Consider the following 16506-nt stretch of genomic DNA (forward strand, 5'->3'; position numbering starts at 1 on the left):
TGGACTCTCTGGGGAAAACCAGAAGAGATGGCCTGGAATGTCTGAACCTATTGAAGGGAGTTTGACAACTCTGGCTGAGACTTTGGGTAATGAATTAATACATGAATAAATACATGGAAAACTAAGCAAACAGAAAAGTAAGGCAATTATTAACTCCAAGGAAACCAAAAAACTTAAGAATAGAAATACAACCAAATTACACCATCAAATTATACTCATCTGTGAGTGTTTGTGCAGTGTTTGTACTGACACTGGTAAATCAAAATTGTCTGTATTAATGAAAAGAGGCATTGGCATGAGTTTTGTCAAAAGGTATAAATAATCACTTGTTAGTGAAGCAGTGCCATTTTCTTGAAGCCATTATGGACCCTGGGAGACCACGGTCAAGGCAGCTGCACTCACTGCATTCTCCAGCTGATGCCGTCCTTGTGTAGTTTGGCTCAGGGGTGCAGAGGACCTAATCTCATATCTGCTGTGGCAGCATGGCTGCTAGGAGAATTTGGAGGGGTGGGGCAGTTGGGAGGGCTGTGGCGGGGAACACCGCAGGGCTCTCTGGGGGAGCCCACATGTTGAAAGGTTAAGGTGGAGTAAATTCTTCTTCAACTAATCTAGCGTGTAACAGCCTTGTGAAACAGGACCAGCACACAGCTGCTCCCAGCAAGTCCAGCAGCCTGGCCACAGGTCAGAGTGGCTCCCTGTGGGGACACTCCCTGACTTAGGAGCAGTGCTTGACCCCAATCCAAAGGTGGCATTTTGTTGGCCCCTCAGGTATATGGGTCATTGAAAAATGGTAAATGGTTTGGGTTTGCCTAATCCAGACCACTGTATTTTTTTCCTCAAGGATTAGTGACCACTTTCTCTTCTTTTAGCTCTCGATATCCCTGTAATTTAAGTTCCCACTCTTTGCAAAATAGATCAAACAAGATAATTTCCTGTGTTCCCTGACACCATCCAAACTCCAGAAATCATCTAACTTTTGTACTTAATTTTCTCTATGGTCTGCTGTTTTTGTGTTTTGAGTCAGGTAATTGGTTCATAACAAGAAAAAATAATACTATTTAACATACACAAGAGAAATTATTTCTACTATGGTAGCAATACTGTGCTGTAAGAGTCTCTAGTTACTGTGCTCTAGCACAGAGCCACAAGTTACTGACCCATCAATTGATCATTAAGCCTAAAAAATAATACTAGCCTAGTAATCTGCCATGTACTTTACTGCTAGTCATAGAGGAGATTTTACCATTCCTGATACTTGCCACGTACTCACTCTCTTCTCTGTCTTCATTCCTGCTGTTTCCTCAGTGTACTATGTAGACAATGAAAGAAATGTTAGGATATCTGGTGGCAAAGAGAAAGTTGGAGGGGTGAGCAGGACCAGACCTGGAAGCTTAATCCCCAAAACTGTGAGATTTAGTGCTTAATCCCAAAGACAATGGGAAACTATTCATGAGTATTAAACTGGAGAGTAATTGGATCAAAATCTTAACAAAACAAAACACTCTAGATTGGATTCAGGGACTGCTGCTAGAAAACTGGCAAGGAGTCCAGATGGCAGACAAAGGTGGGGGTGGGTAAGAGAGAGAACTGGGAGGGTTTCAGAGATATTTAGGAGGTTTGAATAATCAGGATTAGAGATTATCCAGACCAGTTCGAGATACAGGGGAAAAGGAAAGGTAAATAATACTAGCTTTTGTTTATCAAATGCTTATGAAGTGTTAACCACTTAATAAACATTACTTATAATTCTTACAGGGGTCTTAAAGGTAGGTATTATATCTATTTTACAGATGAAAAAATATATGTCCCAGAGAAGAAAAGTCTCTTGCTCAAAGACATATAGCTAGTGAGTGGAAGAGCTGGGATTTGGATTCAGGTCAGTTCCATGGTCTTTTCAGTTTACCACATTACCTTGTAAAAGTTGAAGTGAATGGGAAGAAATTCTACTGCGACCCAATTCTCACCCTTTGACACACTATAACTCCTTTGTCTACTTCTTGTCTGATTTTAGCTCCCGATATAGCTGTGCAACCCCATTTTATGTATTTATTTTAAAAGTGTGATTTTTCTCTAAGAGGTTGATCTAACACCAGGCAATGCCATGGAACAGTTAAGAGACTATTTAAAAATCAATATTCTTGATATGTGAACAACTGATAATTGTGGCAAGCTTTTGATTTCTTTGTGAATACTTCCTTTGTACTATTACTTCTGTTATCATTATGCAATCAGAATTTAGGCTGGACCTCACTTCACTTCCCCCTTTTTTTTTTCCCTGCCCCTTTTCACATTATGAACAAATATGTCCCTTCCCACAATCAGTTAGGTTACAAAATCCTTTCTCAGTTTACACAATTGGGCATTCATCATTGAGAAATTATAATGAAATAGGTAACTGACTTTTCAAACATGTGTTAAAACAGTCTTGTTTACAAAGAGATGAAAATGCTCCCACTTTAGTTCCCTCTTTCCAGAAGAGTATTCTGATTTCATTTCTCTATTAAGTATGACTTTTGGGTTTCAGGTTTGTTTGATCTTTTTATTTGTGCCAGTGCAACTGCATAATCATTAAACTTCTTTCATTGAACTAGAAAACAATGATTTCAATCCGTACATTAGCTCTGGTAACATCACAAAATGTTGGGAGAGGAGAGAAGAAATTGTTGCAAATAGGGGAATAAGGTCATGTATTTGGGTTGTATTTTCCCCCCTCTCGACAAACAAACATTTTATTGCTACCCTTAGCAAGCAAATAAGATAATATGCTTAACTTCTTATTAACAACAACTTATATGTACACATTTAATTGAAGATGGTGCTGTTCTTCCTTTGACATCACTCTAAGTTGTTTAAGATGCAGCCACACATTTTCTCACCCCAGTCCTCCATCTCAGGTCAATATCATACCTCTGTGAAGTGGCTGGTTTGCTGGCATAGGAGTGGTCTATTTCCAACTCAGTCAGAAAGGAACTGAACTCACAAACATAGCACCATTTACACACAGGTCTCACAATGACCTGACCCAAAGATGATGAGGGCTAGTTAACAGTGCCTTACACATCTATTTTGGAAAATAGTTTCTTTGACTGCCGATTCATAATGATTTTCAATTAAAGAGTAACTTAGTAAATTAGAAATACCATACAAATATAGAATGGTAAACTCTAACCTGCCAAAAAAAAAAAAATGAATGGATGTTTTAACATCTAGGAACTTAAGATAATTTTCAGTTTCCTCATAAGAATACTATCTTCTAAAATGGAAAAGTTTACAGACACACATATACATACACACATGACTACTAATTTTTGTGAAAAATAATGGGAATAAAATAAACCTAAATACAGAAAAACTATACTTAAAATATCTTCCTCATGTAAGAAATTCAATTCACTGTAAGTCAAATATCCTCAATGTACTCTGGTATATGAAATCTAGTTTAGGTCTGAATTTTGTGACAGGACTACTGACATGGCTTTCTAAGTAGTCTCCTTATGTCCAGTTTTTCTCCCCTCCAACCTACTTTGCATCCAGAGCATGCCAACCCTGAACTCAGAGGACTCAGAGTTTATAACACACATATGTCAATCACATGTAATCTATGGCTTTATTGTCTGTTCTGTGGTTTGCTGTCATATTGTCCTCATATTTATCATGATGAGCTCTTTGAGGACTTATGCTCCTTTAAGATTTCTCCTCTGCCGTCTCAGAAAGAAGCACACTCATGTGTATAGTGTAGACATTCAACAAAATTGGTAAATTCCCTGTATAAAAAATGCATTCCACCTTCAATTAAGGTGTTATTCTTCTCTCTTGACTACCTGTGTTAAAACAGTGTTTAAAAAAAAAAACCACAAAAAACCAAAAAAAAAACCCACAGTGTTTTGATATTACAAATGATGCAAGGAAATAATACAAACTTACAAATAAAAAACAACTACAAACTACATAAGGATGTGCTTCTGCAACATGAGAAAACAATTACAAAAAGGTAACCTAGAATTTTAAAGAAAGAATCATTTTTTTATAAAGAGTTAACTCAGGCCTCTGGAATAAATTAGAAATAAGACAGTATGTTTGAGACACAGGACTCCTCATGCCAATATATGTAAAAATTTTTGAAGATATTATTCAACGCTTCACTATAGTAAGGGAAAAAAATTTCTACTTCAATTGTCAAGAAATTATACATGAATAATTGTATTATGGAAGAAGGTTCTGTGTACATTTGGTTGTAAGTTTAAGAATTTGTCTACTAACTAATTCAATAAATAATAAAAGTTGATTGATTGAATACTTTCTATGTTAGAGGCACCATGTTAATGCTGAGGATACCAAGGTGAAAGGCATGACTGTTTTCCTCTACAGGACATGCAAACCAACAATTACAATCCAATATATAGTTGCTTTATTGTTGGTCTGCACAGAGGGCTGATGGAGCACAGAGGGGACCTGAAGTCAGTGGGGAAGAGACAGTGAAGGCTTCACAGCATTTCAGCTGGATGAGAATTGGAGGGAGAATAGGATTTTGTTTGGTGGGCAATTGGGGTAGGAGACTTGTGATAGGAACTTCCCATGTCTGGTTCTCTTCCTTCCAGGCAGAGGGGAGGATTATACTTCCCTACTCCCTTGAATTTAGGAAGAGCTATGTAACTAATTCTGGCCAATGAGCTATGGGTAGAAATGATGAGTCACTTCTAAACTGTAACATTTAAGTGCTAGTGCAAAACACTCCAGTACTTTTCTATCTGCCTTGGCAGCTGGTGAAGTTGTATGTGTCAGAAGGTTTAGCTACCTGTTGGTAAAACCTCTGTCAGCCCAGGTGCCTGAGTGACTGTGTGGAACAGAACCACTTGCTGAACAATGATAGATGATTGTGGCATGAACAAGAAGTAAATTGTGTGTTTAGCCATGGAAATTCTGGGAGTGTTTTGTTATTTCATCATTTCAGATGGAGGTAAAACAATTTTAAAAACAAAGGAAAGGGAGGGAGCTGCTGTCACCATGTTGTTGGTCGCCACCCACTCGGGGCCCTTTTGTGCCCCTCCTGTCGGCCACTAGTGCAGGCCACGGTGCCCACCACCTCGGAGTCGCCAGTGCTGGACGTGAAGCAGTCCTTCCTGTGCTGGGAGTCGCTGAGTGGCCAGGCCACGCAGGCCAGCTTTTTGTCGCCTCCGTGGACCTCAATGTCCCTGCTTCTCTTCGTTATTCCCATACGAACGTCAAAGTGCCTGACTTCTCTGACTATCGTCATGCTCAAGTGTTAGATAGTACAAAGTCTTCAAAAGAGAGCAGTGAGGCTACAAAAGGTTTCTCCTATTTGGTAACTGCAACAACTACCGTGGGTGTCGCGTATGCTGCCAAGAATGTCGTTTCTCAGTTCATTTCCAGCATGAGTGCTTCTGCTGATGTGTTGGCCATGTCCAAAACCGGAATCAAGTTACCCGATATTCCAGAGGGCAAGAACATGGCTTTCAAATGGAGAGGCCAACCCCTGTTTGTGCGCCACAAAACCAAGAAGGAAACTGACCAGAAAGCTGCAGTTGAAGGACTTCAGTTGAGGGACTCACAGCATGATTTAGAACGAGTAAAGAAACCTGAATGGTTGGTCTTGATAGGTGTTTGCACTCATCTTGGTTGTGTACCCATTGCAAATGCAGGAGATTTTGGTGGTTATTATTGCCCTTGCTGTGGGTCACACTATGATGCATCTGGCAGGATCAGGAAGGGGTCTGCACCTCTCAACGTTGAAGTTCCCTCATATGAGTTCACCAGTGATGATATAGTGATTGTTGGTTAGAGACCTGGACTCAAGTCATAGGCTTCTTTCAGTCTTCGTGTCACCCCAGAAGAGTTATTTGAGAACAAGCCTTCTTCAAATTAGTTGATTTGAAATATTTAAGAATTGCTAATAATGTGTTTGCAAACGTGAAGTAAATTGAATTTCATGTTGAATACTTTCAAGCATTCACCTAATAAAGCCACTGTTAAACATTGTTATGCTCAAAGACTTCAAAGGTGCAGTGTCTTTGATAGTTAATTCTAATTAAAAATTACAGACTGGTGTATGGAGAGAAAAAAACAAAGGAAAGGGAGAATAGACAAATCTCCCATGCCAAAGTATTCCAAAAAATTTATGTAGATACTCTGCCCTCAAGAAAGTGGAGTGTAACTAACCACCCCTTAAGTGTGGGCTGTGCATAGTGACTTTCTTCCCAAGAATATAGCATGGAAAGGAGCAAAAAGAGTAATTTTACTGCAGAGAAACCTGACAAATGCTACTTCAGCCAGTGGATCAAGGTTAATATCGACAGTAATAAGTTATGTTGATAGTATGTATCCTAGATACCATGTGATGAAAATGGTATCTGTGGTCTCCCTCCCCAAAACACATAATCCTTGCCTAGTCATGAGAAAAACATCAGACAAATCCCAGTTAAGCATCATTCTACAAAATACCCCATCAGTGCCCCTCAAAACTGTCAAGGTCATCAAAAACAAGCAAAGTCTGAGAAACTATTAGAGCTAAAAGGAGCCAAAAGGACCTAGCAACTAAATGTAATGTGGTACTCTAGATAGGATCCTAGAACAGAAAAAGGACATTTGGTAAAAACTAAGGAAATCTGAATAAAGTATGAACTTTATTTACTAATAACTTTTAGATATTGGTTCATTAATTGTAACAAATGTACTACGCTGAGGTAAGATGTTAAAAATAGGGGAAAGTGGGTTTGGGGAATACAGAAACTATATGTACTATCTTAGCAATTTTTATGTAAATCTCAAACTATTCTAAAGTTAAAAGATTATTTTTAAAAAAAGGTATGAGAGAACATAGTATGTTCTGGAAATTCCTTTTGAAGTGGGGAGTGGAAGTAAAGAGTTTGGCTAGGTAGGCAAAAGACCTTTTATGCTATTCAAAGGAGATTCAATTTGTAAATTGTATAGGCTGGGTGAGGAATTCCTAGATCTGTGGTTGGGCTTCAGGGGTGTTGCAAAACCTCTGAAGTTGTATAAGATTTTATTGTGTGTATGTGTATATGTACGTTTTTCTCAGAAGAATGTCAAAAGCTTTATTATTTACTTATTCTTAAAGGGAAAAACACCTAAATGTGTTAATAATCATTGCTGAAGGTAATGTTGAAACTGAAATATTCTGAGGAAGAGATATGAAACAATTATATTTTGTTTTTTTGTTTGCTTGCTTGTTTGTTTTGGCAGTGCCATGTGGCATGCGGGATCTTAGTTCCCTGATCAGGATTCGAACCCATGCCTCCTGCATTGGGAACATGGAGTCTTAACCACTGGACCAGGGAAGTCCAAAATAATTATACTTTGTGTGCAAAAGAGATCCCTTCTTGGTAGTACAGACTAAAGTGATAATGTGTGTGTATTTGGAGGAGGAAGGCAGGAGTTAAAAGCCAAGATAGTAATAAAGACCATGATCTTCAAACTCTTTTGACTGTGGTCTACTTTGCAGGGGAAAGAAATGATCCCATAAGATACCTTATCCTACTGTTGCTGCTTTCCTGAGAAACAAGTACTGAGTCTTTAGGATGAAGTATTTTTTTTAAACCAAAGTTTGATGGGATTATATATACATCTACTTTATCATTAGGGTTGTGAATGATTAATATTTGAATCAAAATTAATATATGTCTTTAAGGGTAGCTATAAACCTAAAGCACTATGATATAAATCTACATTTATGGGAAATTATAGTTAAAAAGCAGGAACTGAAAACCATGACAATGCTAAGGCATCCTTTCTGAAAATTAGGGTAATTCCAACTATTGATGTACAATAACATTGCATTCTGCCAGACTTCTTTATAGGGTATAGTTTAATCGGTAAATCCTATTCATGTGCTAATTTTAGCTTATTAATACAAAATTTCAGTAATCCTTAGTAACTCATGTAGGTGGTTATTCACAATTAATCCTTTGTTGTATATACAAATGAAAATACATGGAGTCATGCATCATTAGCCCATAAAAATGGGGGAAAAAAGTTTTAATTTTTTTTTTTTTTTTCAATTCATGGTCTCTTAGGAGGACCGTGGACTGCAAATAATTCTTTGAGAAACTGCTGTTACAATCCACAAGAGAAATAATGGAAGACCAAGATAGGAGCAGTCAGGAGGTACAGAGAACAGCAGACAGATAAGACAGATATTCAAAGGATCAGAACCAGGGGAATTTTTGGATTGCTTCGATGGGGAGATGCAAGGTAGAGGGGGAAAGCTACCTCGATTTTTTGGTTTCTGGCAGGCCAATTATGGGGAATACAGGACAGTGAATAAACTTAGAGGAGGACAGGGTGGGTAGGAGATAAGTCCAATTTTTAATATGCTGTGTTTGAAATCCCAAGTCGATGTGTCTGGTAGGCAGCTGGGTCCTGTGATCTTTCAGCTTTAGAAAAAAGGGTCTGGGCTGGAGCTGTAAATTTTTTTTTTTTTTTTGCGGTACGCGGGCCTTTCACTGTTGTAGCCTCTCCCGTTGTGGGACACAGGCTCCGGACGCGCAGGCTCAGCGGCCATGGCTCACAGGCCCAGCTGCTCCGTGGCATGTGGAATCTTCCCAGACCGGGGCACGAACCCGCGTCCCCTGCATCGGCAGGCAGACTCTCAACCACTGCGCCACCAGGGAAGCCCATGTAAATTTTAAAAAAATAAATAAATTTATTTTATTTTTGGCTGCGTTGGGTCTTCATTGCTGCGTATGGGCTTTCTCTAGTGGTGGCGAAAGGGGGCTACTCTTCATTGCGGAGCACGGACTCGAGACGAGTGGGCTTCAGTAGTTGTGGCGTGCAGGCTTCTGTAGCTGTGGCACGCGGGCTTAGTTCCTCCGCGGCAAGTGGGATCTTCCCGGACCAAGGCTCGAACCCGTGTGCCCTGCATTGGCAGGCGGATTCTTAACCAATGCGCCACCAGGGAAGCCCTGGAGCTGTAAATTCTTAACTTAGAAAAGTGAAGCATCCATATCATAGTGTGACTTTAACATTTACAACAATAAATAGGAGTTCCAATTTTTAAAAAGAATTCCATTATATATCTATAAATAAATATAGGGAGGGGGGAAGTCAGCAATTAAGAATTCCTGAGATACAGTAAGAGTAACTACTTTTTATGATTAGAAATTCTTGGTGGGGGAATTCCCTGGCGGACCAGTGGTTAGGACTCTGCACTTCCACTGCCGGGGGGCCAGGTTTGATCCCTGGTCAAGGAACTACGATCCTGCAAGACGCATGGTGCAGCCAAAAAAAAAAAAAGAAATTCTTGGTGAATGAAGTTTCCATTGCCTCATTTCTTGAAATTATGTTCCACTCATCTTTGTTTCTCCTTACCAATTTCTCTCCTCTTTAAATCATGGAATTCAGGTGTCCATTTATTTGTTGCTGTTGTTGTTGCTGCTGTTTTTCCTTCTTTTTAAAAAAATATTTATTATTTTAAATTTTATATTGGAGTATGGTTGATTTATAATGTGTTAGTTTCAGGTGTACAGCAAATTGATTCAGTTATACATATATCTACTTTTTTTCCATTTAGGTTATTACAGAATATTGAGTTTCCTATGCTATATAGTAGGTCCTTGTTGTGTACATGTTAATCCCAACCTCCTAATATATTCCTCCCCCCCTACCTTTTCCCTTTGGTAAACATAAGTTTGTTTCCTGTGTCTGTGAGTCAGTTTCTGTTTCCTAGATAAGTTCATTTGTATCATTTTTTAGATTCCACATATAAGTGAATCATATATTTGTGTTTCTCTGACTTACTTGGTTTAGTATGATAATCTCTAGGTCCATCCATGTTGCTGCAAATGGCATTATTTCATTCTTTTTAATGGCTAATATTCCATTGTGTGTGTGTGATATATATTTATCACATGTTCTTTATCCATTCATCTGTCAATGGACATTTAGGTTCTTTCCATGTCTTGGCTATTTTAAATAGTGCTGCTATTTACATAGGGGTGCATGTATCTTTTTGAATTTTGTCTTGGTATATCCCCAGGAGTGGGATTGCTGGATCATATGGCAACTCTATTTTTAGTTTTTTGAGGAACCTCCAACCTGTTTTCCATAGTGGCTGCACCAATTTACATTCCCACCAAGAGTGCAGGAGGGTTCCCTTTTCTCCACGCCCTCTCCAGCATTTATTATTTGTAGAATTTTTAATGATGGCCATTCTGACTGGTGTGAGGTGGTATTTCACTGTAGTTCTGACTTGCATTTCTCTAATAGTGGTGATGAGCATCTTTTCATGTGCCCATCGGCCATCTGTATGTCTTCCTACAGATGAAATGTCTGTTTAGGTCTTCTGTCCATTTTTCGACTGGGTTGTTTGTTTTTTTGTTACTGAATTGTAACTAAGCCGTTTGTATATTTTGGAAATTAAGCCCTTGTTGGTTCCATCATTTGCAAATATTTTCTCCCAGTCCGTAGGTTGTCATTTCGTTTTGTTTATGGTTTCCTTTGCTGTGCTAAAGCTTATAAGTTTGATTAGGTCCCATTTGTTTATTTTTGCTTTTATTTCTATTGCCTTGGGAGACTGACCTAAGAAAACATTGGTATGATTTATGTCTGAAAATGTTTTGCCTATGTTAGTTTGAATAATTTCAATGGGCTCTGGGCTATAGGAGTGGTCTCTAGTTGTTTGGTCCCTGGACCTGGGGTGATTTAGGGCAGGAGAAATATTGGCTCAATGTGTGAGAGTTAGATAAAAGAAGTAGTCAGAAGTATTGGCTCTCAACTGGTCGGTTTGCATATGAAATGTATGTTCAGGCAAATTATTTACTATCTCTAGGAATTAGCTAGTCCTGGGAGGGGCAGTCTCTCCCCAGCCAACAAGGTCCCCAAGATGCTAACTGTCATAAAATACAAAGAATAAAAACATGATTAATATGATAAAACAGAATAATACATATTATTTTTGGCATATTAATACAGGCTTTATGAGTGTTTCTTTCGTAGTCCCTCTTGTCTTTGTCAACCCCATTCTCACCTCAGCAGCTTCTGAAAGATGATTCAGTTTTTTTTTCTCTCTGGGTGATCCAGGCCTTGCCTTCTCTTTATCATAGCCACATAGCCACATTTAATGCAGCCACATTTTAATGCAGCCTGCCTGGATAAGGCTGGGAGCTCCACTAAGAGGAAGACCTTCTAGACTGCTGGAGGTCAGGGGTGGGCAAGACTAGGGAATAAGAGTACTTTGGAAGGAGCTTTCTTCATTGGAAGACCGACATCCATATTCTGGGGCTGGAAGAGAGGGAGTCCCAGTGTAAAACCCAATGAGAGGTCAATCATGGGTCACCAAGCAATCAGCATCCTGCAACAGAGAATAAAATCTATTCTCCCTGACAGGGCTTCCCACATGCTTCAGCAACAACTGTCTCCAGGCTGGTGAAAGGTACAGTATATTGGCCTCTCCCTGAGAAGGACTGAGGCTTAGCAATCGTAGTAACAGCTATGACGAACAGGTCATTTTCTTGAGTTGTCTGGGCTGTCTAGTTTCAGGATGAAATGAGAGTAAATAGGATAGATACTCTGGACTGAGTAAGTATCCTTGGATTCTTTGAACTTCAGAGGAAGAGGTGTTTAAAGAAGATAGAACACACTTTTCTGTTAATGTGGCCAAGTGGGATCTTAATTGGGAAAACACCTCTGAATGGTGAAGTAGGACACTAAGGCAGGGCACCTTGCAGGATATAGAATTATGCAACTCAGGTACTAGGTAAATACCCTTTCTTTCCAACCATCCTACCATGAAGAGGTTATCCATGGCTGAATTAGCACCATCAGAATCTACATTTCCTGTAAGTGATATAAACTTGGCTTCAGGTGCCTCATACATATTTGCCCAAGTAACTGCTCTCTCTTCAAAAAAGATTAAAAAGCTGCACTCATCTCTATGATCCTAACCAGGATCATCCTCATGAAGTCATACTCTATGAAGTATATGCTCATACTCATTATTCATACTCTATGAAGCTCAATTTCTTCCTCTATAAAATGAGAGTACTAATGTTTACTCTGTAGCTTAGTTGAAATCATACCATGAAGATTATGGCAAATTTTAAACAATCAAGAAATGACAGCTCCTCTTCTTCCCCTCTCAGTTCTTTCTCTCTAAACAATAAAAACAACTTATTATTTTAATACAACACATGCCATAGCATTTACATATAATACTCTTCTGACTGTCTGAATAAACCACAAATCCAGAGAGACAAGAATAAAATGAGATTTCATCATAGCTGATACAATATAAGAGCATAGTTGAATAAGAATAAGAATGAGAGAAAACAGAAAATATATTACCTTCGCGGCATCTATTTATTAGTTAATTTTAGAAATTTCTGAGGAAAAATAAACAATAAAAAGATACCACCTGGAAAGACAGCTATTAAAAACTGATCATAGTAATCAAGAAAGTATGATGTGGAAGGAAAGACAGATACATAGGTCAATGGAACAGAATAGAAAGCCCAGAAATAGACTTATACAAATAGGCCCAGTTAATTTTTGACAAAAGAGCAAAAGCAACTTAATGGAGGAGGGATAGTCTTTTCAATAAATGGTTCTGGAATAATTGAATATCCATTGGCAAAAAGAAAAAGAAGAACCTTGACCTAAACCTCACATTTTATGCAAAATTATGCTCAAAACAAATTTTGAACTTAAATGTAAAATTATAAAACTGACACAAAAGAACATAGGAGAAAATCTTGAGACCTAGAACAAGGTAAAGAATTCTTAGACTTGACACCAAAAGCATAATTCATAAGAGGAAAAATAGATAAATTGGACCTCATCAAAATAAACTTTTGCTCTGCAAAAGACCCTATTCAAAGGCTGAGAAGACAAATTAGAGATCAGGGGAAAATTTTGCAAATCACTTATCAGACAAAATCCCTTTATCTAGAATACATAAAGGACCTTCAAATTTCAACATTAAAAAAATAATAATCTAATTAGAAAACTGGGCATTGACACAGAAAAGACATTCACAGACATTTCTCCAAAAAGGATACACAGGTGGCAAAAAAACAAATGAAAATATTTTTAACACTATTATCCATTAGAGAAATGCAAATTAAAACTACAATAAGATATCATTATACACATGAAAATGAAAAAATTAAAAATAGCAAGAGCACCAAAAGCTGGCAAGGATGCAGAGAAACTGGATCACTCATACATTGCTCGTGGTAATGTAAAATATTACAGCCCCTCTAGAAAATAGCCTGGCAATCCCTGTCAAAATTAAAAATGGACTTATTATACAAACCAGCAACCCACTCTTGGGTATGTATTCCAGAGAAATGTCTTCTTTCCACATAAGAACTTGAATATGAATGTTCAAAGCAACTTTATTCTTAATAGCCAAAAACTGTAAACTATTCAAATTCCCTTGAATGGGTGAATGGGTGAACAAGCTGTTGTGTCCACACCATGGAATACTACTCAGTGATTAAAAAAAAAAAAAGGAACAAACTATTGATACACACAACATCTTGGAGGAACCTCAAGGAAATTATACTAAATGAAAAAAGCCAATGTCGAAAGGATACATACTGGAAGATTCCACTTATTTAACATTCATGAAATAACATAATAAAAGAGATGGAGAAGAGAATAGCAGTTACCATGGGTTACGGATGGGAGGAAGGAGATGGGTATGGCTATAAAATAGTGAAAGAAAGGAGACTTGTGGTAATGGGTACAGTTGAATATCTTGATTGTGGCAATAATTATCTAAGGCTCCACATGTGATAAAAGAGCATAAGGCCACATATACTCACAAACACATACATGTATAACTGGTGAAGTTTAAATAAGCTCTCAAGATTTTATCAATGTCAGTTTTCTGACTTGGATGCTGTTCTATAGTTGTGCAAAATGTTAACATTGGAGGAGGCTGGAGGGAGAGTGCACAGGATTCTTCTGTACATGTCTTTGCAAACTTCTATGAATTTATAATTATTTCAAAATAAAGAATTTTTTAAAGCTGCTATGAACATTTGAAAAATATAATTTATGATAAATAATTTTGTGAGATACACCGAAAAGACTTTCATATTTGTTCAACTTTACTGAATCTAAAACTTCCTTTTTTTTTTTCGGCAGTACACGGGCCTTTCACTGTTGTGGCCTCTCCTGTTGTGGAGCACAGGCTCTGGATGCGCAGGCTCAGCGGCCATGGCTCACGGGCCTAGCCGCTCCGCGGCATGTGGGATCTTCCCGGACCGGGGAACGAACCTGTGTCCCCTATATCGGCAGGTGGACTCTCAACCACTGCACCACCAGGGAAGCCCTGTTTTTATTTTTGTTTTATTTATTTTATTTTTATTTTGTTTTATGACTGTAAAAAGAACATAGATGTTGCAAAATTATATACAATATAGAATTGTTTTTAAAAAGAAAGTGAATTCCCTGCCTACAAATCAAAATAGATCCTAATAAAGAGACCAAGGGCTTCCCTGGTGGTGCAGTGGTTGAGAGAACACCTGCCGATGCAGGGGACACGGGTTCGTGCCCTGGTCCGGGAAGATCCCATATGCCGTGGAGCGGCTAGGCCCGTAGGCCGTGGCTGCTGAGCCTGCGCCTCTGGAGCCTGTGTCCCGCAACGGGAGAGGCCACAACAGTGAGAGTCCCGCGTACCGCAAAAAGAAAAAAAAAAAAGACGACCAAGAGGAATAGTTTTATTTTTTGGTGGTCTAAATCTGAAGCTTATTTGGATAACTTAAGATAAAGATGGTAAAAACTAGAGCAACTACCAAACAAAACCCTTAAAAATAGTGAAAAATCATTAAACACATTAAAATTCTATATTAGAAAAATTCGTTGAATGCAAAAAAATGCAGTAAAGGGGGGCTTCTCTGGTGGCGCAGTGGTTGAGAGTCCGCCTGCCCATGCAGGAGACACGGGTTCGTGCCCCGGTCCGGGAAGATCCCACATGCCGCGGAGCGGCTGGGCCTGTGAGCCATGGCTGCTGAGCCTGCACATCCGAAGCCTGTGCCCTGCAATGGGAGAGGCCACAACAGTGAGAGGCCCGCGTACCACAGGAAAAAAAAAAAAATGCAGTAAAGGACAAATAGTGGGACAAAAAAGACATGAGACATAAAAAACAAAAAGTAAAATGGCAGATGTAAATCCAACAATATCAATAATAACATTAAATGTGAATGGATAAGAGAATCAATACCAATTCTTCACAAACTCTACCAAAAAATAGAAGAGGAAGAAACAGTACCTGACCCATTTTATGAGGCAAATATTACCCTGATACCAAAACTAGAGAAAGACATCACAAGAACAGAAAACTACAGACCAATATTTCTTATGAATATGGATATAAAAATCCTCGACAAAGTACTAGCAAACTGAATGCAGCAACACATAAAAGGAATTATACGCCATGACCTAATGGATTTTATCCCAGGAATACTAGTTGGTTTAACATCTGAAAATCAGTGTAACATATCACATCAATAGGAAAAAAAAACAAAAATCACATGATCATCTCAATACACAGAAAAAGCGCATTGAAAAAATCCCACACTCTTTCATGATGAAACTACTCAACAAACTAGGAATAGAAGGGAACATATTCAATCTGATAAAGGACATCTATAAAAAACCCACAGGGCTTCCCTGGTGGTGCAGTGGTTGAGAGTCCGCCTGCCGATGCAGGGGACATGGGTTTGTGCCCCGGTCCGGGAGGATCCCACATGCCGCGGAGTGGCTGGGCCCGTGAGCCATAGCCGCTGAGCCTGCGCGTTCGAAGCCTGTGCTTCGCAACGGGAGAGGCCACAGCAGTGAGAGGCCCGCGTACTGAAAAAAAAAAAAACACAAAAAAACCCCCACAGATAACATTATACTTAATGATGAAAGACTGGATACTTTCCCCCTAAGATCAGGAACAAAACAAAGAAGATCACTCTCACCACTTCTATTCAACACTATACTGAAGGCCCTAGCCAGGCCAATTACTTATGAGAAAGAAATAAAAGGCATCCAGATTAGAAAGGAAGAAGTAAAACTACCTCTATTCACAGATGACATGATCTTGTCTATATTGGGTTGGCCAAAAAGTTTGTTCGGGTTTTTCTATTATAGCTTACTGAAAAACCTGAACAAACTTTTTGGCCAACCCAATCGAATATCCTAAGGAATCCATTTTTTTAAAAAAAACCCATTAGAACTAATAAACAAGTTCAACAAGGTTGCAGGATACAAGATCAATATACAAAATCAACTTCATTTCTATACACTGTCAATGAACAATCCAAAGATGAAATAAAGGTAAGAATTCCTTTTACAAAAGCATAAAAAAGAATAAGATACTTAGGAATAACTTTAGGAAAAAATAAAAGTGCAAAACGTATACACTGAAAACAAACCATTGTTGAAAGAAGTTAAAGAAGATCTAAATAACTGGTAAAATACCACACTTTCATGGACCAGAAGACTTACCATTGTTAGGACAGCAATATTCTCCAAACT

At 38.5% G+C, this 16506-nt stretch overlaps 1 pseudogene; it reads left to right on the forward strand.

Moving 5' to 3' along the window:
- Positions 1-3969: 3969 nt before the first annotated feature.
- On the forward strand, positions 3970-5800 carry LOC112394418 (cytochrome b-c1 complex subunit Rieske, mitochondrial pseudogene; annotated as a pseudogene).
- Positions 5801-16506: the final 10706 nt, after the last annotated feature.

Source organism: Neophocaena asiaeorientalis, unplaced genomic scaffold (genome assembly GCF_003031525.2).
Source record: "Neophocaena asiaeorientalis asiaeorientalis breed wild unplaced genomic scaffold, Neophocaena_asiaeorientalis_V1.1 scaffold134, whole genome shotgun sequence".
In the NCBI taxonomy this organism is placed as follows: domain Eukaryota; kingdom Metazoa; phylum Chordata; class Mammalia; order Artiodactyla; family Phocoenidae; genus Neophocaena; species Neophocaena asiaeorientalis.